We start from the raw sequence: 27061 nt of genomic DNA on the forward strand, positions 1-27061 counted from the left end.
GCCATAAAAAGAGAAATTGACAGTAACACAATAAAGGTGGGGGACTTTAGCTCCCCACTTACATCAATGGACAGAACATCCATAAAGAAAATCAATAAGAAAACACAGGCCTTAAATGACACATTAGACCAGATGGACTTAATTGATATTTATACAACATTCCACCCACCCAACTACACATGGAACATTCTCCAGGATAGATCACATGCTGGGCCACAAAGCAAGACTCAGTGAATTTAAGAAAACTGAAATAATATCAAACAACTTTTCTGACCACAACACTATGAGATTAGAAATCAAATACAAGAAAAAAACTGTAAAAAACACAAACACATGGAGATTAAACAATATGTTACTAAACAACCAATGGATCATTGAATAAATAAAAGAGGAAATGAAAAAAATACTTAGACACAAATGAAAGAGAAAACACAATGATCCATTACCGAGGGTACACAGCAAAAGCAGTTCTAAGTGGGAAGTTTATAGTGATACAATCTTACGTCAGGAAATAGGAAAAATCTCAAACAACCAAACCTTACACCTAAACCAACTAAAGAAAAAAGAACAAATAAAACCCAAAGTTAGTAGAAGGAGAGAAATCATAAAGATCAGAGCAGAGAAAGATGAAGAAAACAATAGAAAAGATCAATGAAACTAAAAGCTGATTCTGTGAAAAAATAAACAAAATTTATAAACCTTTAGCCAGAAAAAAAAAGGAGCAGGCTCAAATCAATAAAATTAGAAATGAAAAAGAAGTTACAACTGACACCACAGAAATGCAAATGATGATAGAGATTACTACAGGCAACTATAGGCCAATAAAATGGACAACCTGGAAGAAATGGATAAGTTCCTTTATTAAAAAAATTTTATTTATTTTAATTATTTAATTTTGGTTGTGCCAGTTCTTAGTTGCAGCCAGCGGGCTCCTTAGTTGTGGCATGCGCACTCTTAGTTGCAGCATGCATGTAGAATCTACTTCCCTGACCAGGGATCGAACCCTCATTCCCTGCATTGGGAGGCAAATTCTTAACCAGCACACCACCAGGGAAGTCCCTGGATGAATTCTTAAAAGGTACAATCTTCCAAGACTCAACCTGGAAGAAAGAGAAAATATGAACAGACCAATCACAAGTACTGAAACTGAAATTGTGATTAAAAAACTTGCAACAGGGCTTCCCTGGTGGCGCAGTGGTTGAGAGTCCGCCTGCCAATGCAGGGGACATGGGTTCGTGCCCCGGTCTGGGAGGATCCCACGTGCCACGGAGCAGCTGGGCCCATGAGCCATGGCTGCTGAGCCTGTGCGTCCGGAGCATGTGCTCTGCAATGAGAGAGGCCACAACAATGAGAGGCCCGCGTACCGCAAAAAAAAAAAAAAAAAACCTACAACAAAAAGAAGTCCAGGACCAGATGGCTACAGAGATGAATTCTATCAAACATTTAGAGAAGAGTTAACACTTACCCTGCTGAAACTATTCCAAAAAATTGCAGAGGGAGGAACACTTTCAAACTCATTCTATGAGGCCACCATCATCCTGATACGAAACCCAGACAAAGATACCACAAAAAAAAGAAAACTAGGGCTTCCCTGGTGGCGCAGTGGTTGAGAGTCCGCCTGCCGATGCAGGGGACACGGGTTCGTGCCCCGGTCTGGGAAGATCCCACATGCCGCGGAGCGGCTGGGCCCGTGAGCCATGGCCGCTGAGCCTGCGCATCCGGAGCCTGTGCTCCGCAACGGGAGAAGCCACAACAGTGAGAGGCCCGCGTACAGCAAAAAAAAAAAAAAAAAAAAAAAAAAAAAAGAAAACTAGAGCCCAATATCACTGATGAACATAGATGCAAATATCCTCAACAAAATGCTAGCAAATAAAATCCAATAATATATTAAAAAGATACACCATGATGAAGTGGGATTTATCCCAGGGATGCAAGGATTCTACAACATAGACAAATCAATCAATGTGATACACCATATTAACAAATTGAAGAATAAAAATCACATGATCATCTTAATAGATGCAGAAAAAGCTTTTGACAAAATTCAACACCCATTTATTATAAAACTCAACAGAAACTGGGCACACAGGGAACCTATCTCAACATGATAAAGGTCATATATGATAAACATCATAATCAACAAGGAAAAGCTGAAAGCTGAAAGATCAGAAGCAAGACAAGGATGTCCACTCTCGCCACTTTTATTCAACATAGTTTTGCAAGTCCTAGCCATGCCAATCAGAGAAGAAAAAGAAATTAAAAGAATCCAAATTGAAAAGATGAAGTAAAACCATCACTGTTTGCATATGACATGATTCTATACACGGAAAATCCTAAAGATGCTACCAGGGCTCATCACTGAATTTGGTAAAATTGCAGGACAAAAAATTAACACATAGAAACCTTTTGCACTTCTATACGCTAACAACAAAAGATCAGAAAGGGAAATTAAGCAAACAATCCCAATTATTATCATATCAAAAACAATAAAATACCTGGGAATAAATCTACCTAAGAAGGCAAAAAACCTATACTTTGTAAACTATAGGAGACCGATGAAAGAAATCGGAAATGACACAAAGAGATGGAAAGGTATACCATGTTCTTGGATTGGAAGAATCAATATTTTCAAAATGACTATACTACCCAAGGCAATCTACATATTCAGTGCCATCCCTATCAAATCACCAATGGCATTTTTCACAAAACTAGAACAAAAATTTTTAAATTTGTATGGAAACACAAAACATAAAGCAATCCTGAGCAAGAAAAACGGAGCTGGAGGAATCAGGTTCCCTGACTCAGACTATATTACAAAGCTACAGTAATCAAAACAGTATGATACTGGCACAAAAACACAAATATAGATCAATAGAACAGGATAGAAAGCCCAGAAATAAACCCATGCACCTATGGTTAATTAGTCTACAACAATGGAGGCAAGAATATATAGTGGAGAAAAGACAGTCTCTTCAATAAGTGGTGCTGGGAAAACTGGACAACTGCATAGAAAAGAATGAAATTAGAACATTCTTTAACACCATACACAAAAATAAACTCAAAATGGATTAAAGACCTAAATGTAAGACTGGATACTATAAAACTCTTAGAGGAAAACATAAGCAGACCACTCTTTGCCATAAATCGTAGCAATATCTTTTTGGCTCTACCTCCTAGAGTAATGAATATAAAAACAAGCAAACAAAAAAACCAGGGCTTCCCTGGTGGCACAGTGGTTGAGAGTCCACCTGCCAATGCAGGGGATGCAGGTTCGTGTCCCAGTCCGGGAGGATACCAAATGCCGCGGAGCAGCTGGGCCCGTGAGCCATGGCCACTGAGCCTGTGCGTCGGAAGCCTGTGCTCTGCAACAGGAGAGGCCACGACAGTGAGAGGCCTGCGTACCACAAAAATAAAAACAAACAAAAACAAATGGGAACTAATTAAACTTAAAAGCTTTTGCTCAGCAAAGAAAATAATACACAAAATGAAAAGACACCCCACAAAATGGGAGAAAATATTTGCAAATTAAGTAATCAACAAGGGATTAGTCTCCAAGATATACAAGCGGCTCATGCAGCTCAATTAAAAAAAAAAACAATCAAAAAATAGGCAGATCTAAATAGACATTTCTCCAAAGACATACAGGTGGCCGAAAAGCACATGAAAAGTTGCTCAACATTGCTAATTATTAGCAAAATGCAAATCAAAACTACAATAAAGTATCACCTCACACAGGTCAGAATGGCTGTCATCAAAAAGTCTACAAACAATAAACACTGGAGAGGGTGTGGAGAAAAGGGAACCCACCTACACTGTTGGTGGGAATGTAAATTGGTACAACCACTATGTAGAACAGTATGGAGGTTCCTTAAAAAACTTAAAATAGAACTACCATATGATTCAGCAATCCTACTCCTCGGCATATATTCAAACAAAACTCTAATTCAAAAAAATACATGCACCCCTATGTTCATAGCAGCACTATTCACAATAAGCAAGACGTGGAAGCCACCTAAATGCCCATTGACAGAGGAATGAATAAAGAAGATGTGGTACATTTACACAATGGGATATTACTGAGCCATAAAAAAGAATGAAATAATGCCATTTGCAACAACACAGATGGACCTAGAGATTATTATACTAAGTGAAGTAAGTCAGACAGAGAAAGACAAATACCATATGATATCACTTATATGTGGAATCTAAAAAAAGATACATGAACTTATTTATAAAATAGCAACATACTCACAGACTTTGAAAAAAAATTTACTGTTACCAAAGGGGAAAGGTGGGGGGGTGGGATAAACTAGGAGTTTGGGATTAACATATAAACACTACTATATATAAAATAGAAAACTAGGAAAGGTAGCATGGGTTCCCCAAAGAAAAGTCTGTCTCATTCTGGCCTTTAGCTGACTTCCAGCATAATCATGGTAACTCACCTATTCACTCTAAAGCAAACTGTACCAGTCAAATCAGTGCCATCCAAATATAGTTTCTAGGCACCTTTATGATTTTCTTCTTTCTATTATGAATGCATACTCAAGGACAATTGCGTATTTGAAGAAAATCATTTTTTTCCACATTTGAAACCAATGTAAAACAATAATTAGCCCCCAAAGAAAATGGAGATAAGTCCATTAATAGAACATGTAAATTTTCCATCATCCTAAGAGAGTAAAGAAAAAAATGTACACGTAATACAAGACCAGAAGCAGGACATCCAGCTATGGCTGAGTACAATCAGTAAATACTCTTCCAAAAAAGAAACTATAGAGGTAGACAAAATTGACAAATACAACCATTTTAGTCACCTAGGAAGTAGACCAAAGGAAGATAACAATTTGAAAAGCATTTATATTTGAAAAACTATTAATCTTTAGGTAGGAAAAGTAGGACCCTCTGGTATTCTAGCCTAGAGCTACCCTTATCAACATCAACCACAACTCAGTAAGTACAGAGGTTCTTCCATGGTGGGGAAGGTCGTTAGAACCAGAAACATCTCTGCTGTGGTCAAAGGGGGCTCACTGGTACTTGAGTGGTGGGTGATGCCCACCTCCAGCAGTGTTTCAGTGGAAGTGATGGCCTTAAAAAAGTGAGCAAGCAAGGAGAGTTAACAGCTCAATTAGGCCAAGGTTATGTTCACACTTGGGGCAAGCGTATTCTTGGCTATGGCTGAGAGTATGTACAATGGAGGCCTGAGAGGAACAAAGCTAGCCACACGTTCCTGAGGCTGAACAATCACATGCACAGAGGAAATGTGAAAGAGGTCAGCAGAAAGCAAAAGCTGGACACACATGAAAACAATGTATACTTTAAATATATTCCTCTATCAATACAGAGATCCATGAGCACATGAGAGAGGACTTACTGACTTGAAGTCTTTGCACACATCCACTATCCAACCATCAGCTTATCATTTAAGCTTCACAGACACAGAGGCAAGTACTAGGAAGCCAAATGTAAAACTCATAAGAAGAATCTAAAAAAAAAAGTCAGTGGCCACCTATCACAAGGGAGGTAGGTGTTACTGACTTAGTTTAGGCAAATTACTAAACAAGGAAACAAGCAAACAAGCAACAACAGGGAGAAAAACAGTTCAGAATCCAGAGTTGCTACAATATATGATCTAAAATATCCAGTTTTCAGCAAGAAATTATGAGACATGCAAATAAATAGGGAAAAAGTAGCCAATAGAAACTGAGTATCCCTGGATGTTGAATTTAAACGAAGACTTTAAAGCAGATATTAAAAACACATTCCATGAACCAAAGGTGACCATATTTAAAGAATAAAAGGAAAGTACGGCAATGATGAATAAAAAATGTAAGAGATTCACAATAAGGAGAAAGAAATTTTTTTAAAAAACCAAATGGAAATTTTGGGCTTGAAAAGTGTATTAAATGGAAAGTCACTATAGGAACTTGACAGCAGATTCAAGACGATCTGAAGAAAGAATTAGTGAATTTAAAATAGATGAATATAAATTATCCAATCTGAAGAACAGAGAGAAAAAATAATTTAAAAAATGAACAGGACTTCCCTCATGGTGCAGTGGTTAGGAATCCTCCAGCCAATGCAGGGGACACAGGTTCAAACCTTGTTCCAGGAAGATCCCACATGCCGTGGAGCAACTAAGCCCCTGCACCACAACTACTGAGCCTGTGCTCTAGAGCCCATGAGCCACAACTACTGAGCCTGCGTGCCACAACTACTGAAGCCTGCGTGCCTAGATCCCATGCTCTGCAATAAGAGAAGCCATCACAATAAGAAGCCCGCACACCTCGAAGAAGAGTAGACCCTGCTCGCCACAACTACAGAGAGCCCGGGTGCAGCAACGAAGACTTGGTGCAGCCAAAAATAAATAAATTAAATAAATAAATTTTTTTTAAAAAAGAACAAAGACTCAGACATTTTGGAAAATCACAACTATATCAAAAAGCATGTAATGAATATCCAGAAGGAATGGAGACAGAAAAAGGGATAGAAAAAAATATATGAAAAAATAAGGGATAAAAACATACCAAATTTGATGAAAAACATTCATCTACTCATCAAAGAAATTCAACAGACCCCACGCAGGACAAATATAAAGAGATGGATATTTCAACATAACATAATCAAACTATTGGTGAACAAAGACAAAGAGAAAATCTTAAAAGCAGCAAGAGAAAAGTAAATCATCACATATAGGTGAGCATCAATGAAACAATGGAGGCCTTCTGGCCTTGTCAATGGAATGAAAAATTCAAAGTGCTGAAAGAAAAAAAAAAAAAACTGTCCACTAATTATCCTATATCAAGAATAACTATGCTGTAAAGCAATTATACACCAATGAAGATGTTTTAAAAAATTAAAAAATAAAACTGGAGATGAATAAGGTAGAGGAAAAAAAAAAAAAAGAATAACTACCTTTAGGCTTACCTGGTGGCACAGTGGTTGAGAATCCACTGGCCAATGCAGGGGACAGAGGTTTGAGCCCTGGTCTGGAAAGATCCCACATGCTGAAGACCAACTAAACCTGTGCGCCACAACTACTGAGCCTGCGCTCTAGAGCCCGCGAGCCACAACTACTGAGCCCATGTGCCACAACTATGAAGCCCACGTGACTAGCGCCGGTGCTCTGCAACAAGAGGAGCCACCGCAATGAGAAGCCTGTGCACCACAACGAAGAATAGCCCCTGCTCACCGCAACTAGAGAAAGCCTGCACACAGCAACAAAGATGCAATGTAGCCAAAAATAAAATTAATTAATTAATTAATTTTTTTAAAAAAGAATAACTACCTTTAAATTGAGGCAAAATAGAGCCATCACTTTTAACAATGAAGATGAAATAAAGATTGAAAATTTGTTGTTAGCAGATGGGTCTTAAAAAAATATTAAGGGAAATCCTTCAAGCTGCAAGGAATTGACACCAGATGGTAATTTAAATCCAATGTAAGAAATAAAGAGCTCCATAAATGGTAAATATGTGGGCTAATATAAAAGGCTCTATAAAATATTATCTCATTTCTTTTAATTGTACTCTTTAAAAGACATAGGTTGGGCTTCCCTGGTGGCGCAGTGGTTGGGAGTCCGCCTGCCGATGCAGGGGTCGCGGGTTCGTGCCCTGGTCCGGGAGGATCCCACATGCCGCGGAGCAACTAAGCCCGTGACCCATGGCCGCTGGGCCTGCGCGTCCGGAGCCTGTGCTCCGCAACGGGAGAGGCCACAGCAGTGAGAGGCCCGCATACCACAAAAAAAAAAAAAAAAAAAAAAAAAGACATAGGTTGCATAAAGCAATAACTATAGTAATGCATTGATTATTTTAAAACATGTAGAGATGTAACACAAATGACAATAATAGCAGGAAGGACAGGAAGGAATAAAACTATGCTGGAACAAAATTTCTATATTTTATCAAAATTAAGTTGGTATTAACTGGTTGCATTAAGCTGGCTGTGGTAAGTTAAGATGTAGACTATGTTCTCTAGTGCAAACACTAAGAAAATAACTTTTTAAAAGGTAACGTTTCACTAGAAATGAAAATATGACTATATTAAAAATATTTATCTAACACCAAAGAAGGCAACAAAGGTAGAAGAAAGAAATAAAAGAGACAAGAGTCATATAAAAACAGGGCTTCCCTGGTGGCGCAGTGGTAGAGAATCTATCTACCTGCCAATGCAGGGGACACGGGTTTGAGCCCTGGTCTGGGAGGATCCCACATGCTGTGGAGCAACTAGGTCCGTGAGCGACAACTACTGAGCCTGTGTGTCTGGGGCCTGTGCTCCACAACAAGAGAGGCCGCGACAGTGAGAGGCCCACACACTGCAATGAAGAGTGGCCACCACTTGCTGCAACTGGAGAAAGCCCTCACACAGAAATGAAGACCCAACACAGCCAAAAATAAACAAATAAATAAATTTATTTTTTTAAGTCATATAAAAACAAAGCAATATGGAAAATGTAAATGTGATCGTGCTAATAAGTACATTAAATATGAAAGGTCTAAACACCTCAATCCAAAGGTAGGAATTGTTAGACTAGATAAAAATGCAAGATGCAACCATGTGTCATCTATACAAGACATATTTTACATTCAAAGACAATAAATAGATTAAACGTTAAAAGATGGAAAAGATATGCCATACGAACAGTAACCATAATAGAGCTGGAGTTACTGTACTAATATTAGACAAAATAGGCTTCAAGAAATAGTACTTGAGGGGACTTCCCTGGTGGTCCAGTGGGTAAGACTTTGTGCTCCCAATGCAGGGGGTCCCAGCTCCATCCCTGGTCGGGGAACTAGATTCCGCATGCATGCCGCAACTAAGAGTCCGCATGTTGCAACTAAGAATTTTGCATGCCACAAGTAAGAGGTTCACATGATGCAATTAAAGATCCAGGATGCCACAACTGAGACTTGGCACAGCCAAAATAAATTAATTAATTAAAAAAAAATAGTATTTGAGAAAAACAGATATAAAAGGGTCAATACATCAAAAAGATATAATATTTACAAATATATATGCACCTAAAACAGGGCCTCAAAGTCAATGGAGCAAAAAATGACAGAATACAAAGAAGAAATTGACTATTTGAGAATTATAATTAGATATTTCAATCCTCTGCACTGAGTAATTGATGGAATTAAACAGAAAATCAGCAAGAGTACAGAAGATCTGAATGCTGTCAACCTATTCAACCTAACTCCCATATACAAACTACTCCACTCAATGATGGCAGAATACACATTTTTTTTTCAAATGCCAAAAATTTTTTTCAAAAATAGATCATATTCTAGGTCATAAAACAAGTCTCAATAAATTTAAAAGTAATGAGATCATAGGAAGTAATAAGATCATGTTCTATGAGTACAACAAAATTAAATCAGAAATCAATAGCATTAAAAATTTTTGGAAAATTCCCAATATTTGGAAGTTAAAGAACATACTTTTAAATAACAAGTCAAAAAAGGAATCACAGGGGATATTAGAAAATATTTTTTAGTGAATGATAGTAGAAACACAATATGTCACATTTTATGAGATACATAAAAAGCTATAGAAGGAAATCTATAGCTTTAAACACATATCAAAAAAGAAGAAAGGTGTAGAATAAGTACCTCAAGATTCAATCTTAGGACACTAGAAAAAGAAGAGCAAACCACATGCAAAGCAAGGAGAAGAAAGGCAACATAAAGGATTACAGCAGAAATAAATGATACAGAAAAGAGAAAGGCAACAGACAATAAAAACAAAAGTTGGTTTTTGAAAATATTAACAAAATTGCAAATGCTTAGCTAGACTGATCAAGAGAAAAAGAAAAAGGGCATAAATTACCAAAATAATAAATGAAAAATATATCACTACTGGTCATACAGAAATCGAAAAGATTATAAGACAACACAATGAACAACTTTATGCCAAAAAGTAGACACACAGATGACATGGACACATTTTTAGAAAGACATAAAATGACCAAAACCAAAACAAGAAAAACTGTAAAAACTGAAAAGATCTAAAACAAGTAAAGAAACTGAATTAGTAATTCAAAATCTTCCCACAAGTAAAGCAAAGACCCAAGGTCTTCACTGATGAATTCTATAAAATAAAAAAATAATAATAACAACATTTCACAAACTCTTTTAGAAAACAGAGGAAAGAAACCTTCCTAACTCATTCTTTGATGACAGTATTACCCTGAAAACAAAGCCAAACAAACACAACAGAAGAAAATAAAACTGTAGACTAAATGCCTATATTAAAAAAGAAAGATCTAAAATCAATACCATAACCATCAACCATAAGAAACTAGAAGAAGAAGAGCAAGCTAAACCTAAAGCAAGCAGAAGGAAGAAAACATTGTGCACATGCACACACACACACAAAAGAGAGGTAAGACTGAAATTGCAAAAATTAGGAATGAAAGGAGGAACACTATTACTGATCTTACAGAAATAAAGAGATTAGAAGGGGATACAATATACAGTTGTACATCATTAAATTTTATAACCTAGATGAAATAGACAAATTCCCAAAAAGACACAAAGTACTGAAATGACTGGAGACTAAAAAATATGAAAAGACCTATAACATAAAAGCGGATTGAATTAATGATCAAGAACTTTTTCACAAAGACAAACCCAGATCAGATGGTTTCATTGGTGAATTCTACCAGAAATTAACACCAATCCTTCGCAAACTCTCCCAAAAACAGAAGTGGAGGGAACACTTCTCAACTCATTCTCTAAGGCCAGTATTACCTTGATACTAAAACCAGACAAAAACATGACAAGAAAAGAAACCTATAGACCAATATTCCTTATGAATATATAGGCTAAAATACTCAATAAACTATTAACAAATTGAATCCAGCAACATATAAAAAGCATTTTACACCACGATTAAGTGGCATTTATCCCAGGAATGTAAGGTTGAATCAACACAGGAAAATGAACCAATGAAATATACCTCGTTAATAGAATATAGGACAAAAGCTATGTGATGATCTAAATAGATGCAGAGAAGAATGTGTGAAAATCCAACACCCTTTCATGATAAAAAAAAAAAAAAAAAAAAAAAAAAAAAACTCAACAAACCAAGAGTAGAAGGGAATTTCATCAACTTGATAAAAGACATTTTAAAAAAAATCCACAACTAACTTCATACTTAATGGTGAAAGACTGAAAGCTTTGCCCTTAAGATCAGGAACAAGACAAGTGTGTCCGTTTTTAACCTTTCTGTTCAATATTGTATTGGAAGTTCTAGCCAGGACAATTAGGCAAGAAAAGTAAATACAAGGCAGCCAGACTGGAAAGGAAAAAGTAAAACTATCTCTTCTTATAGATGACATGATCTTGTATGTAGAAAGTCCTAAGAAATTCTAAAACAAACCAAAAACTCAAACTATTGGAGCTAATAAATACATTCAACAAAGTTTGCAGAAAACGAGATTAATAAACAGAAACAAATTATATTTAATATGCTAGCAATTAACAATTTTAAAATGAAGTTAGGAAAGAAATTCCATGTACAACAGCATCAAATAGAATAAAATATTTAGGAAAACATTTAACAAAAGAAGTGCAAGACCTATCCACTGAGAGATCTAAATACATGAAAAGTCCATTGTTTATGGACTGAAAGATTTAATATTGTTAAAGTGGCAATACTTCTCAAATTAATCTACAGATTCAATGCAATCTCTATCAAAATTCCAGCTGCCTATTAACAAACTGATCTTAAAATTCATATGGAAATGCAAGGGACAGTCAAAAAAATCTTGAAAAAGAAGAATGGAGTTAGAGAACTCACATTTCCTACTTTTCAAAACTTACTACAGAGCTGCAGTAATCAAGACTGTGTGATAGGATAGGCATAAAGATAGACATGTAATCAATGGAATAGAATGGAGAGTCCAAAAATAAACCCATACAATGTTCAATTGATTTTTGAGATTCAAGAAAATTCAATAGGGAAAGATTGTCTTTTCAAGCAAAAGTTGCTGAGACAACTGAATACCAACATGCAAAAGAATGAAGTCAAATTCCTTCATCTAAAGACATACAAAAATTAACTCAAAATCGATCAATGACCTAAACACAAGAGATAAAATACGTACAATTTTTAGAAGAAATCACAGGTGTAAAATCAAGAACATTTGTGATTCAAAGGATGACATCAATAAAGTGAAAAAACAACCTACGTGAAAAAACAACCTACTGAGTGGGAGAAAATATTTGCAAATCAAATATCTGATAAGGAGATAGTATCCCAAAATCTATACAGAACTATTACAGCTCAACAATAAAATGACAAGTAATTCAATTTAAAAATGACAAAGGGGGACTTCCCTGATGGTCCAGTGGTAAAGAATCCGCCTTCCAATGCAGAGGACATGAGTGCTATCCCTGGTTGGGGAACTAAGATCCCACATGCCGCAGGGCAACAAAGCCCATGCACCACAACTACTGAGCTCATGTGCCTCAACTAGAGTCCACAGGCCACAAACTACAGAGCCCACGCTCTCTGGAGCCCACGTTACAACTAGACAAGAGAAAACCCGCACTCTACAACTAGAGAGAAGCCCACGCACCACAAGGAAGAGCCTGCCTGCCACAACAAGAGCCATAATGAAAAACCCCACATGCCTCAACAAAGACCCCACACAGCCAAATAAATAAATAAATATTGTTTTAAAAAAATAACAAAGGATTTGAATAAACATATGTCCAAAGGAGATAGACAAATGGCCAATAAGTACACGAAATGATGCTGAGCATCAATTATCAGATAAATACAAATTGAGACCATGTAAGATACCACTTCATAACTCACTAGAATGGCTATAATCAAGACAGACACTAACATGTTTTGGGGAGAATGTGGAAAAAGTGAAACCATCACACACTGATAGTGGGATTGTAAAGGTCTCCCTCCCCCACCCCTCTCAGTGGGGTACTTCATTTGCATTTTGCATTTTGTAATTCCTTTTGTGATCTCTCCCAATACACTGAAGCATTTGAGACTAGGACTAGGTCTCTTTCCCTCACTGGAGTATATCAGTAAGAGCAACTGTCATTCTGTGCTATCTGCAATCACTGATTTGCTTACCTCTCTCAACCACTAGACTCTATAATCCTCTTAAGAGAGAAACTGTGCTTTCTTATTTTTGCATGCTAGTACCTAGCCTAGTAGTTAACACACAGGAAGTACAAAAGAAAAAATTAAATAAGAGATTCCAAAGTATGGTACACAGATGCCTGGTGGAGACCCAATATTCTTACAGAAGGTTCACAAGGTAAAAACTATTTTCATAGTAATAAGACATTACAAGCCATTTCACTAGGTTGACATTTGTACTAAATGCAAAAGCAACAATGCCCTAGCACAAATTATAATCCCCAAACTGTGTTAGTTTTATTAGTTTTCTATTGCTACTGTAATAGGTTGCCACAAATTTATTGTCATAAAGCCACAAAAATTTATTATCTTACAGTTCCTCTGGTTAAAGACCATTTCAGGGTCTCACTAGGCTAAAACCAAATGCTCAGCAGTTGCATTCCTTTCTGGAGGCTCTGAAGAGAATCCGTTGTTTCCTTGCATTTTTAAGCTTCTACAGGCTGCTCTCATTCCTTGGCTGATGGCCCACTTCCCCCATTTTCTAGCTAGCTATGTAAGCCCTTTTCATATTTCATCACTCTGAATTACTCTTCTGCCTCCTTCTTTCACTTTTGAGAACCATTGTAATTACACTGCACCCATTCAGATAATCCAGGATAATCTGAATAGTTTAAAGTAAACTGACTAGCAAATTTAAGTCCCCTTTGCTATATAATATAACATTAGTCACAGGTTCTAGAGATTATGATGTAGGTGTTGCTGGGGGCCATTCTCCTGCCTACCCCTGTAGTCACATTTTTCACCATCACAGGTAAAATAAAAAATAATGGCAGGTTCAGTTAATTATGTCCTTGATGAGGCACTAAAAATTAGTAATTTTATTAACTCAACCTTTGAATACACCACACATTTTCTCAAAATTAATCAAATTGAGCTGTCATTTCAAGGAAAATATTAGACAGTATTTGTTGCCAATGATAAAATTAGAGCTTTTAAAGCAAAAACAAAGATCTTGGAAAATTGATATACCTGCAGATGGACAGTTCTGCACTATTTTAAGATTTTCCTGAGGAAATTACTGGTGATATTAACAAATGAGATTTTTTTTGATATTGTATAATGAAGTATATTAAGATTTGGAAGTCAAGCATACCTCAGTGAATCAATATTTTCATATGGCCAATGCATTATGTAACAAAAGTATGTGTTTGTAAAAGATTCAAAGTGCAAGATGCAGGGCAGACTTCAAGATGGCGGAACAGTGAGACATAGAGATGACCTTCCTCCCCACAAATACATCAGAAGTACATCTAGGGCTTCCCTGGTGGCGCAGTGGTTGAGAGTCTGCCTGCCAATGCAGGGGACACGGGTTCATGCCCCGGTCTGGGAAGATCCCACATGCCGTGGAGCGGCTGGGCCCGTGAGCCATGGCCGCTGAGCCTGCGCGTCTGGAGCCTGTGCTCCGCAACGGGAGAGGCCACAACAGTGAGAGGCCCGCGTACCGCAAAAAAAAAAAAAAAAAAAAAAAAAAAAAAAAGAAATACATCTACATGTGGGACAGCTCCTACAGAATACCTACTGAAAGCTGGCAGAAGACCTTAGACCTCCCCAAAGGCAAGAAACTCCCCACATACCTGGGTAAGGCAAAAGAAAAAAGAAAAAACAGAAACAAAATAGGGACAGGACCTGCACCAATGGGAGGGAGCTGTGGAGGAATGGTTTCCACACAGTAGGAAGCCCCTTCACGGGAAAAGAGTGCGGGTGGTGGAGGGGGGAAGCTTCGGAGCCACGAAGGAGAGCACAGCAACAGGGGTGTGGAGGGCAAAGCAGAGATTCCCACACAGAGGATCAGTGCTGACCAGCACTCACCAGCCGGAGAGGCTTGTCTGCTCACCCGCTAGCGCGGGTGGGGATTGGTAGCTGAGGCTTGGGCTTCGGAGGTCAGACCCCAGGGAGAGGACTGGGGTTGGCTGCGTGAACAAAACCTGAAGGGGGCTAGTGTGCCACAGCTAGCCAGGAGGGAGTCCAGGAAAATGTCCAGAGCTGCAAAGGGGCAAGAGACTTTTTCTTGCCTCTTTGTTTCCCGGTGTGTGAGGAGAGGATTAAGAGTGCCACTTATAGGAGCTCCAGAGACGGGAGCAAGCCGCAGCTATCAGCGCAGACCCAAGAGACGGGCATGAGATACTAAGGCTGCTGCTGCACCCACCAAGAAGCCTGTGTGCAAACACAGGTGACTATTCACACCTCTCCTCCAGGGAGCCTGTGCAGCCCGCCACTGCCAGCGTCCCGTGATCCAAGGACAACTTCCCCAGAACACACGGCATGCCTCAGGCTGTTGCAACGTCACGCCAGCCTCTGCCACCACAGCCTCGCGCCACATTCCATACACCTACCTGCCCCCTGGCTGAGTGAGCCAGAGCCCCCTAATCAGCTGCTCCTTTAACCCCGTCCTCTCTGGGTGAAGAACAGACGCCCTCAGACGACCTACACACAGAGGCGGGGCCAAATCCAAAGCTGAACCCTGGCAGCTGTGCAAACAAAGAAGAGAAAGGGAAATCACTCCCAGCAGCCTCAGGAGCAGAGGATTAAATCTCCACAATCAACGTGATGTACCCTGCACCTCTGGAATACCTGAATAAACAACAAATCATCCCAAACTGAGGAAGTGGACCTTGGGAGCAATGATATATATATATTTTTCCCCTTTTTCTCTTTTTCTCAGTGTGTATGTGTATGCTTCTGTGTGTGATTTTGTCTGTATAGCTTTGCTTTTACCATTTCTCCTAGGGCTCTGTCTGTCCGCTGCATTTTTTTTTTTTTCTTAGTATACTTTTCAGCGCTTGTTATCATTGGTGGATTTGTTTTTACATATGGTTGCTCTCTTCTTTTTTTTTTTAAATTACTTTTTAAATTTTTTTAATAATTATTTTTTATTTTAATAACTTTATTTTATTTTTTATTTTTTTCCCCCTTTTACTCTAAGCCGTGTGGATGACAAGCTCTTGGTGCTCCAGCTAGGGGTCAGGGCTGTGCCTCTCAGGTGGGAGAGCCAACTTCAGGACATTAGTCCACCTGAGACCTCCCAGTTCCACATAATAATAAATGCAGAAAATCTCCCAGAGATCTAAATCTCAATGCCAAGATCCAGCTCCACTGAATGACCAGCAAGCTACAGTGTTGGATACCCTATGCCAAACAAATTGCAACACAGGAACACAACCCCACCCATTAGCAGAGAGGCTACCTAAAATCATAATAAGGTCACAGAAACCCCAAAACACACCACCAGACGTGGACCTGCCCACCAGAAAGACAAGATCCAGCCTCATCCACCAGAACACAGGCACTAGTCCGGTCCACCAGGAAGTGTACCAACCCACAGAACCAACCTTAGCCACTGGAAGCAGACACCAAAAACAACGGGAACTATGAACCTGCAGGCTGCGAAAAGGAGACCCCAAGCACAGTAAGCCAAGCAAAATAAGAAGACAGAGAAACACATAGCAGATGAAGGAGCAAGGTAAAAACCCACCAGACCTAACAAATGAAGAGGAAATAGGCAGTCTACCAGAAAAACAACTCAGAATAATGATAGTAAAGATGATCCAAAATCTTGGAAAGAGAATGGAGAAAATACAAGAAACGTTTAACAAGGAACTAGAACTAAAGAGCAAACAATGATGAAAAACACAATAAATGGAATTTAAAATTCTCTAGAAGGAATCAATAGCAGAATAACTAAGGAAGAAGAATGGATAAGTGACCTGGAAGATAAAATAGTGGAAATAACTGCCACAGAGCAGAATAAAGAAAAAAGAATGAAAAGAATTGAGGACAGTCTCAGAGACCTCTGGGACTACATTAAATGCACCATTTGAAGTATAGGGGTCACAGAAGAAAAAGAGAGAAAGAAAGGGACTGAGAAAATATTTGAAGAGATTATAGTTGAAAACCTCCTTAATATGGGAAAGGAAACAGTTAATCAAGTCCAGGAAGCACAGAGAGTCCCATACAGGATAAATCTAAGGAGAAACACGCCAAGACACATATTAAACAAACTATCAAAAATTAAATACAAGAAAAATTATTAAAAGCAGCAAGGGAAAAACAACAAATAACACATAAGGGAATCCCCATAAGGTTAACAGCTGCTATTTCAACAGAAACTCTGCAAGCCAGAAGGGAGTGGCAGGACATATTTAAAGTGATGAAAGGGAAAAACCTACAACCAGATCCTCTACCCAGGATCTCTCTCAGATTTGACGGAGAAATTAAAAGCTTCACAGACAAGCAAAAGATAAGAGAATTCAGCACCACCAAACCGTCTTTACAACAAATGCTAAAGGAACTTCTCTAGGCAGGAAACACAAGACAAGGAAAAGACCTACAATAATAAATCCAAAACAATTAAGAAAATGGTAATAGAAACATACATATCAATAATTACCTTAAATGTAAATGGATTAAATGCTCCAGCGAAAAGACACAGACTGGCTGAACGGATACAAAAACAAGACCCGTATATATGCTGTCTACAAGAGACCCACTTCAGACCTAGGGACATATACAGACTGAAAGTGAGAGGATGAAAAAAGATATTCCATGCAAATGGAAATCAAAAGAAAGCTGGAGTAGCAATTCTCATATCAGACAAAATAGACTTTAAAACAAAGACTATTAAAAGAGACAAAGAAGGACCCTACATAATGACCAAGGGATCAATCCCAGAAGTTGTAACAATTGTAAATATTTATGCACCCAACACAGGAGCACCTCAATACATAAGGCAAATACTAACAGACATAAAAGGAGGAAACTTTAACACCCCACTTTCACCAATGGACAAATCATCCAAAATGAAAATAAATAAGGAAACACAAGCTTTAAATGATACATTAAACAAGATGGACTTAATTGATATTTATAGGACATTCCATCCAAAAACAACAGAATACACTTTCTTCTCAAGTGCACATGGAACATTCTCCAGGAGAGATCATATCTTGGATCACAAATCAAGCCTTGGTAAATTTAAGAAAATTGAAACCATATCAAATATCTTTTATGACCACAATGCTATGAGACTACATATCAATTACAGGAAAAAAATCTGTAAAAAATACAAACACATGGAGGCTAAACAATACACTACTTAATAACCAGGAAATCAATGAGGAAATCAAGAAATAACTAGAAACAAATGACAATGAAAACACGAAGACCCAAAACCTATGGGATGCAGCAAAAGCAGTTCTAAGAGGGAAGTTTATAGCAATACAATCCTACCTTAGGAAACAAGAAACATCTCAAATAAAGAACTAACCTTACACCTAAAGCAATTAGAGAAAGAAGAACAAAAAAATCCAAAGTTAGCAGAAGGAAAGAAAGAAAAGAAATCATAAAGATCAGATCAGAAATAAATGAAAAAGAAATGAAGGAAACAATAGCAAAGATCAATAAAACTAAAAGCTGGTTCTTTGAGAAGATAAACAAAATTGATCAACCATTAGCCTGAGTCATGAAGAAAAAAAGGGAAAAGACTCAAATCAATAGAATTAGAAATGAAAAGGAGACATAACAACGGACACTGCAGAAATACAAAGGATCAAGAGAGATTACTACAAGCAACTCTATGCCAATAAAATGGACAACCTGGAAGAAATGGACAAATTCTTAGAAATGCACAACCTTCCAAGACTAAACCAGGAAGAATTAGAAAATATGAACAGACCAAGCACAAGCACTGAAATTGAGACTGTGATTAAAAATCTTCCAACAAACAAAGGCCCAGGACCAGATGGCTTCACAGGCAAATTCTATCAAACATTTAGAGAAGAGCTAACACCTATCTTCTCAAACTCTTCCAAAATATAGCAGAGGGGGGAACGCTCGCAAACTCATTCTATGAGGCCACCATCACCCTGATAACAAAACCAGACAAAGACGTCACAAAGAAAGAAAACTACAGGGCAATATCACTGATGAACATAGATGTAAAAATCCTCAACAAAACACTAGCAAACAGAATCCAACAGCACATTAAAAGGATCATACACCATGATCAAGTGGGGTTTATGTCAGGAATGCAAGGATTCTTCAATATAGGCAAATCAATCAATGTGATACACCATATTAACAAATTGAAGGAGAAGAACCATATGATCATCTCAATAGATACAGAAAAAGCTTCTGACAAAATTCAACACCCGTTTATGATAAAAACCCTCCAGAAAGTAGGCATAGAGGGAACTTTCCTCAACCTAATAAAGGCCATATATGACAAACCCACAGCCAACATCGTTCTCAATGGTAAAAAACTGAAATCATTTCCTCTAAGATCAGAAACAAGACAAGGCTGTCCACTCTCACCACTATTATTCAACATAGTTTTGGAAGTTTTAGCCACAGCAATCAGAGAAGAAAAAGAAATAAAAGGAATCCAAATCAGAAAAGAAGAACTAAAGCTGTCACTGTTTGCAGATGACATGATACTATACATAGAGAATCCTAAAGATGCTACCAGAAAACTACTAGAGCTAATCAATGAATTTGGTAAAGTAGCAGGATACAAAATTAAGGCACAGAAATCTCTTGCATTCCTATACACTAATGATGAAAACTCTGAAAGTGAAATTTTAAAAAGTCTCCCATTTACCACTGCAACAAAAAGAATAAAATATCTAGGAATAAACCTACCTAAGGAGACAAAAGACCTGTATGCAGAAAACTATAAGACACTGATGAAAGAAATTAAAGATGATACAAATAGATGGAGAGATATACCATGTTTTGGGATTGGAAGAATCAACCTTGTGAAAATCACTATACTACTCAAAGCAATCTACAGATTCAATGCAATCGCTATCAAACTACCACTAGCATTTCTCACAGAAGTAGAACAAAAAATTTCACAATTTGTATGGAAAAACAAAAGACCCCAAATTGCCAAAGCAGTCTTGAGGGAAAAAAACGGAGCTGGAAGAATCAGACTCCCTAACTTCAGACTATACTACAAAGCTACAGTAATCAAGACAGTATGGTACTGGCACAAAAACAGAAATATAGATCAATGGAACAGGATAGAAAGCACAGAAATAAACCCCCACAAACATGGTCACCTTATCTTTGATAAAGGAGGCAAGAAGATACAATGAAGAAAAGACAGCCTCTTCAATAAATGGTGCTGGGAAAACCAGACAGCTACATGTAAAAGAATGAAATTAGGACACTCCCTAACACCACACAAAAACATAAACTCAAAATGGATTAAAGACCTAAATGTAAGGCCAGACAGTATCAAACTCTTAGAAGAAAACAGAGGCAGAACACACTATGACATAAATCACAGCAAGATCCCTTTTGACCCACCTCCTAGAGAAATGGAAATAAAAACAAAAATAAACAAATGGGACCTAATGAACTTAAAAGCTTTTGCACAGCAAAGGAAACCATAAGCAAGACGAAAAGACAGCCCTCAGAATGGGAGAAAACATTTGCAAATGAAGCAACTGACAAAGGAGTAATCTCCAAAATTTACAAGCAGCTCATGCAGCTCAATATCAAAAAAAAAAAAAAAAAAAAAAAAACCCAATCCAAAAATGGGCAAAAGACCTAAATAGGCAGTTCTCCAAATAAGATATGCAGATTGCCAACAAACACATGAAAGAATGCTCAACATCATTAATCATTAGAGAAATGCAAATCAAAAGTACAATAAGATATCATCTGACAGCAGTCAGAATGGCCAGTATCAAAAAATCTACAAATAATAAATGCTGGAGAGGGTATTGAGAAAAGGGAACCCTCTTGCCCTGTTGTTGGGAATGTAAATTGATACAGCCACTACGGAGAACAGTATGGAGGTTCCTTAAAAAAGTAAAAATAGAACTACCATACGACCCAGCAATCTCCCTACTGGGCATATACCCTGAGAAAACCATAATTCAAAAAGAGTCATATACCACAATGTTCACTGCAGCTCTATTTACAATAGCCAGGACATGGAAGCAACCTAAGTGTCCATCGACAGATGAATGGATACACAAGATGTGGCACATATATACAATGGAATATTACTCGGCCATAAAAAGAAATGAAGTTGAGTTATTTGTAGTGAGGTGGATGGACCTAGAGTCTGTCATACAGACTGAAGTAAGTCAGAAAGATAAAAACAAATACCATATGCTAACACATATATATGGAATCTAAAAAGAAAAAAAAATGGTCATGAAGAACCTAGGGGCAAGATGGGAATAAAGATGTAGAATGGAATTGAGGACATGGGGAGGGGAAAGGGTAAGCCAGGACAAAGTGAGATAGTGGCATGGACATATATAGTGGCATGGACACTACCAAATGTAAAATAGATAGCTAGTGGGAAGCAGCCTCATAGCACAGGGAACTCAGCTCAGTGCTTTTTGAATACCTAGAGGGGTGGGATAAGGAGGGTGGGAGGGAGGGAAACGCAAGAGGGAAGGGATATGGAGATATATGCATATGTATAACTGATTCACTTTGTTATAAAGCAGAAACTAACACACCACTGCAAAGCAATTATACTCCAATAAAGATGTTTAAAAAAAAAGTGAAAGACAGACCAAGGGACTTCAAAGGAAAAACACAAAAGTTCATTGATATGATTTTGGATTCCACATTGCAGTTAACCTTAAGAAACTACCACTTGTTAAATTTTGGTATAAGAGCAAAGAAAAATATTCACAATTATCTCAGAAGGCCATTAAATACTCCTTTCTTTTTTTTTTTTTAATTTCTTTTTTATTTATTTATTTTTGGCTGTGTTGGGTCTTCATTGCTGTGTGCGGGCTTTCTCTAGTTGCGGTGAGCGGGGACTACTCTTCATTGAGGTCCACGGGCTTTTCATTGCGGTGGCTTCTCGTTACGTAGCGTGGGCTCTATGCATGCGGGCTTCAGTAGTTGTGGCATGCAGGCTCAGTACTTGTGGCTTGTGGGCTCTAGAGTGCACGCTCAATAGTTGTGGCACACAGGCTTAGTTGCCCTGCAGCATGTAGGATCTTCCCAGACCAGGGCTCGAACCCGTGTCCCCTCCATTTGCAGGCAGATTCTTAACCACTGTGCCACCCGGAAAGCCCTAAATACTCCTTCCTTTTCCAACTATATGTCTGTATTAGGTTAGATTTTGTTCACTTACTTCAACCAAAATAAAATCACAAGAAATGAATGCAGAAGCAGATCTGAGAATTCAGTACTATTCTATTAAGCCAGATATTGAACAGACTGCCATACTTCCACTATAATTTTTGTTTTTAAAAAGTTATTTTTAATGCTATTTATGTTAACATGTAATGGTTTTATTATTGAATTATTTCTTAAAATACTCAATATTAATTTAAAATATAATAAATATTAATAGATACAATCACATACATAGAAACTCTTCGAGGTCATCAGTAATTTTTCTTTTTCTAATTAATTAATTAATTTATTTATTTGGCTGTGCCAGGTCTTAGTTTTGGCACTCAGGATCTTCGTTGCAGCATGTGGGCTCTTTAATTGCGGCACGCAGGGTGTAGTTCCCTGACCAGGGATCGAACCTGGTCCCCCTGCATTGGGAGTACAGAGTCCTAACCAGTGTTCTACCAGGGAAGTCCCATCCAGGTCATCAGTGATTTTCTTTTTTTTTTTTTTTTTTTGCGGTACGCGGGCCTCTCACTGTTGTGGCCTTTCCCATTGCGGAGCACAGGCTCCGGATGCGCAGGCTCAGCAGCCATGGCTCACGGGCCCAGCCGCTCCGCAGCACGTGGGATCTTCGCACAGCGGGGCACGAACCCGTGTCCCCTGCATCGACAGGCGGACTCTCAACCACTGCGCCACCAGGGAAGCCCCAGGTCATCAGTGATTTTTTTTTTTTTTGTGGTACGCGGGCCTCTCACTGTTGTGGCCTCTCCCGTTGCGGAGCACAGGCCCCGGACGCGCAGGCTCAGCGGCCATGGCTCATGGGCCCAGCCGCTCCACGGCATGTGGGATCCTCCTGGACCGGGGCACGAACCCGCATTTCCTACATTGGCAGGTGGACTCTCAACCACTCGCCACCAGGGAAGCCCATCAGTGATTTTTAAGAGTGTAAAGGACTACTGAAACCAAACGTTTCAGAACTGCTGAGTCAGATAAATGAGAAAGCCACAGAACCATCATGACCAGGTAAAGTTAATCAAAAGAATGAACTCAGAGCCTCAATGATAAAAGGGTACATAAGGCAACAGAGAAACAGAGCCTAGAAGGACTACTCTATTTACGAACAGCCCACTCCCAAACTCTTTCCCCGTCAAATCTCTAAATAGCAGAGGACTGAACTCACCACAGAGAAGCTAAATTGCTCATAGTGCACTTTTGAGGGCAGATATTATAGAGGTGGAAAAATTTTCCCTTCTTCCCTTTAGATTCTTTGGCTGGTCTAATAATTAAATTGAAGACAGAGTAACAACAGAAAAACAAATTTAACTCTGTATGTTGTACAGGAACTCTATAAAAATGAGACCCAAGGGCAAGTTGGGCAGTTGAAGTTTATATGCCATCCTGAGCTAAGGAATGGGATAGGGGCCTGGAGCTTCAGAGGGGAGGAGGGTAATTCATAGGATGATAAGGAGAGCATTTACCTTGCCATACAGATAAGCCATTTAGATAAAAGTGATCTCTGGTAGTAGCTCCCTTCCTGGAATAGGCCCCCTATCTAAATACTTTTAGGTAGTTAAGGAGACGTAAAAGTTTTTCTTGAGTCTGTACAGTCTTGATTACCTTCAGCTCAAAACAATCCACCTGCCACAATGGCAGATTTTGGGTCAGCCTATTCTGCTCCCCTTCAGTATGAATATTTGCTAGAAGAGTAAAGAATTCTATACATTTTTTTTTTTTTTTTTTGAGGTATGCGGGCCTCTCACTGCTGTGGCCTCTCCCATTGCAGAGCACAGGCTCTGGACGCACAGGCTCAGCGGCCATGGCTCACGGTCCCAGCCACTCCACGGCATGTGGGATCTTCCCGGACGGGGGCAAGAACCCATATCCCCTGCATCGGCAGGCGGACTCTCAACCAATGCACCACCAGGGAAGCCCATGATATATATATATTTTTTAATCATAAAGGAATAAATTATCACATGATTATACACAAAACTTACATTTTGAAAATGAAAATATTTGGTGAGCTAAGCTCTAAAAAGCAAGGAAAATGGATAAACAATGTCATGACAATGAAGTACAGAAAAATATTCACTGGTATTAGTAAAAATTAAGGTTTTACCAGTATAATGACCCTCAGAAAGAACTCCCATCACTCCTCAGTTTAAATTAGGTAAACTCTAGATTTAAACTGTTAAATTAGCTGTTTCACATAGGGAAAATAAACAGTAAATTCCGGTGATGACGGAATTCCGGTGATGACGTCAGCCAGCTGCTGACGGCTAAAAAATAACTGCAGCTATACATCCTTCCTGACACTCAATGGCCACAGTCAGGGAAAAGCTCTTCTCAAAAAATCTTAGCAAAGAAATAATGAAAGTGACAGAAAAGGACTATCATATTAACCCACTGGAAAACAGAGTAATTATGTGCCCTAAGTACTGTAAACAAGAAGCCTTTTCCTGGAAGCATGATACAAAGAACCCTAAATTTTGATTCTTAAGACCTAGCTTCTGGTTCAAGTCACATGTTTCCTGAGTTATCTGAGCAAATTAAATCACCTCTTTAGTCTTCATTTCCTCCTGTAAGATAAGGAAGATTTAGTCTAAATCCCTTGCTTTAAAATGTAAATCCTTTGATTCACAGTAACAAACACATTTAATACTAAAGCCATACATAACTAAAACAAAAGTGCGGACTAGTATTCACCAATTGATGGGTCATGACCTGCCATTTGCAGAATACTGAACTGATTGATGGCTACAATTCCTCATTAAAAACAACAAAAGAGGGAGGGGGTAGATGGGTAGAGACAGACAAAAATATAATACCTTGATCTGTTTGACCATAGAGATATCTTTGGTAATATAGGGGAGTAAAAATTTTACTTTACCTTTCTAGGTTCTTTTGGCAGATCTATTAATTAAATTAACATAACGCAGATTAGCAGAAGAAACAAATTTAACTACATACACATGGGAGCTCCATAAGACTGAGACCCAAGGGTGAGGTGGGCAGTTGAGGTTTATATGCCATCCTGAGCCAAGGAATGAGATAAGGGCCTGGAGCTTCAAAAGGGGAGGAGGGTAATTCATAGGACACTAAGAAGAGCAGAAGTTTGGTACTTAGTCGTTTACCCTGCCATACATATGTCATTCAGGTAAAAGTTCTCTCTGGTAATAGCTCCCTTCCTGGTACAGGCCTGGTATTTAATTTAGGTAGTTAAGGGAGAGGTAAAAGTTTCTCTTGAGTCTGCTGGAGCTTGATTGCCTTTGGCTCAAAACACTCCACATGCCAAAGTGGCATATTTTGGGGTCATATATTTTGCTTCCCTTTAGTAAGAAAGGAAACGAACATTCAAGTTTAGGTTAATATTCACACGATGGATATTAACATTAATCAGCTGTTTAAGAATGTTACATTTATTGGCTATGTGAATTTAGAAATTTAGACAGTTTGTGTTTAATCACTTAATGTCAAAAAATCAGTTGCTTAGGTAATGTTTACATTTTTCAACTGTAATTTGGAACAGATCTTTTGATTCCTCAACTGTTCTCTGGCTAACAAAGCTGTATTGTAAAATATAAGAAGTTGTTAGTCTAAGAACATGTGCCTCAAATGTTAATGTCAGTGTTTGGCAGCAGGGACTGTACTTTTCTTAGGGGAGGTGGGGATAGGCAGTAAAATTCAAGAGTTTAAATTTAAACACACTTGTAAATTACAGTATGTGACAACTGTTAATTATTTTTGCAAATAACCAACATATACTAGGTACTGTGGTGATACTGGATTCCTCTAACAGATGACTTTGGCTCTCGGATTCCCCATGACCCAGCTGAAGCTTTCTTCCAGAGGTCTGAGATTCTTTTCACCCTCCTCTTCTTCCTTCCCTCCCACTCTCCAGCACAGGTTGTCAGACCTCTACTGAAGCCTGAAGGTACTTCCCTACTACTCTAGCTCCCTCTCCTTTATCCTTCACAGGGAGTATCACCAATAAATCTCTTGCACATCTATTCCCTTTTTTGCATGTGCTTCTCTGGGAATTTGAGCAAAGTACATGTCTAGTCACCATATTAGACTCTAGGCATCATTATTTCATTTAGTCTTCACAAAAGCCCTGTGAAGACATTATTACTGTTCCCATTTTATAAATAAGAAAACAGAGTAGAAAAGTAATTTTCTCAGCATGACGCAACTACTGACAGAACTGGGACTTGAACTCAAGTCTGTTTAATTTCATGGTTGGAGTTGCAGACCTTATTTTAAAACAATTAAATTTTATTAAATAACAACAAAAACCAGACAGATCCCTAATAAAATTTTTCTGATGCCTCTGTGGGCTTTCAGACATTATCACATTTAATCCTAATAAATCCATGAAGTTAATATTATCATTTTACAGATGAAATTGGGGCTCAAAGAATTTAAGTAACTTCCTCAAGATCATGTAAGTTCATGAGTTTGAGCTCACTCAGGTCGTCTCTGAATTCAGCTGTTTAACATTATATTGATTTGCCTAATTAATCAAATGACAATTGTGTCCCTTTTTACTTTTTAGTTTTAGATAATTTGTCCCGAGAACTTTATTCAGCAAAGAATCCCCCAAGTGATTTAAACAGCTATATATGTTCATTCTCTCTCTTTATGGGTGTGTGTGTGGGGGGGTGTGTGTGTGTATGATACGTTATAGATAAAATACTAGCAATTTAGGGTATTTCTTGAGCTGCTGCCTATTTGTATTTTAACCAAAATTTACAGGGAAATAGCTGGAGCACTGTTTCAACAACCTGCCTTCAAT

General features: G+C 38.3%; 1 protein-coding gene across 7 annotated transcripts in view; it reads right to left on the reverse strand.

The window, feature by feature from the left end:
* KIAA0825 (KIAA0825 ortholog) overlaps positions 1-27061 on the reverse strand; it is a 420452-nt gene that overhangs the window by 387829 nt on the left and 5562 nt on the right. For 2 of the 7 annotated variants that reach the window (XM_067031331.1, XM_067031327.1), the window contains exon 2: positions 15504-15638. The exons of the other annotated variants lie outside the window; for them this stretch is intronic. The gene's annotated coding sequence lies outside the window, so the exon portion shown is untranslated. The remainder of the gene's footprint in view (positions 1-15503; positions 15639-27061) is intronic. 7 annotated transcript variants of the gene reach the window in all.

This window comes from Kogia breviceps, chromosome 4 (genome assembly GCF_026419965.1).
Source record: "Kogia breviceps isolate mKogBre1 chromosome 4, mKogBre1 haplotype 1, whole genome shotgun sequence".
Classification (NCBI taxonomy): domain Eukaryota; kingdom Metazoa; phylum Chordata; class Mammalia; order Artiodactyla; family Physeteridae; genus Kogia; species Kogia breviceps.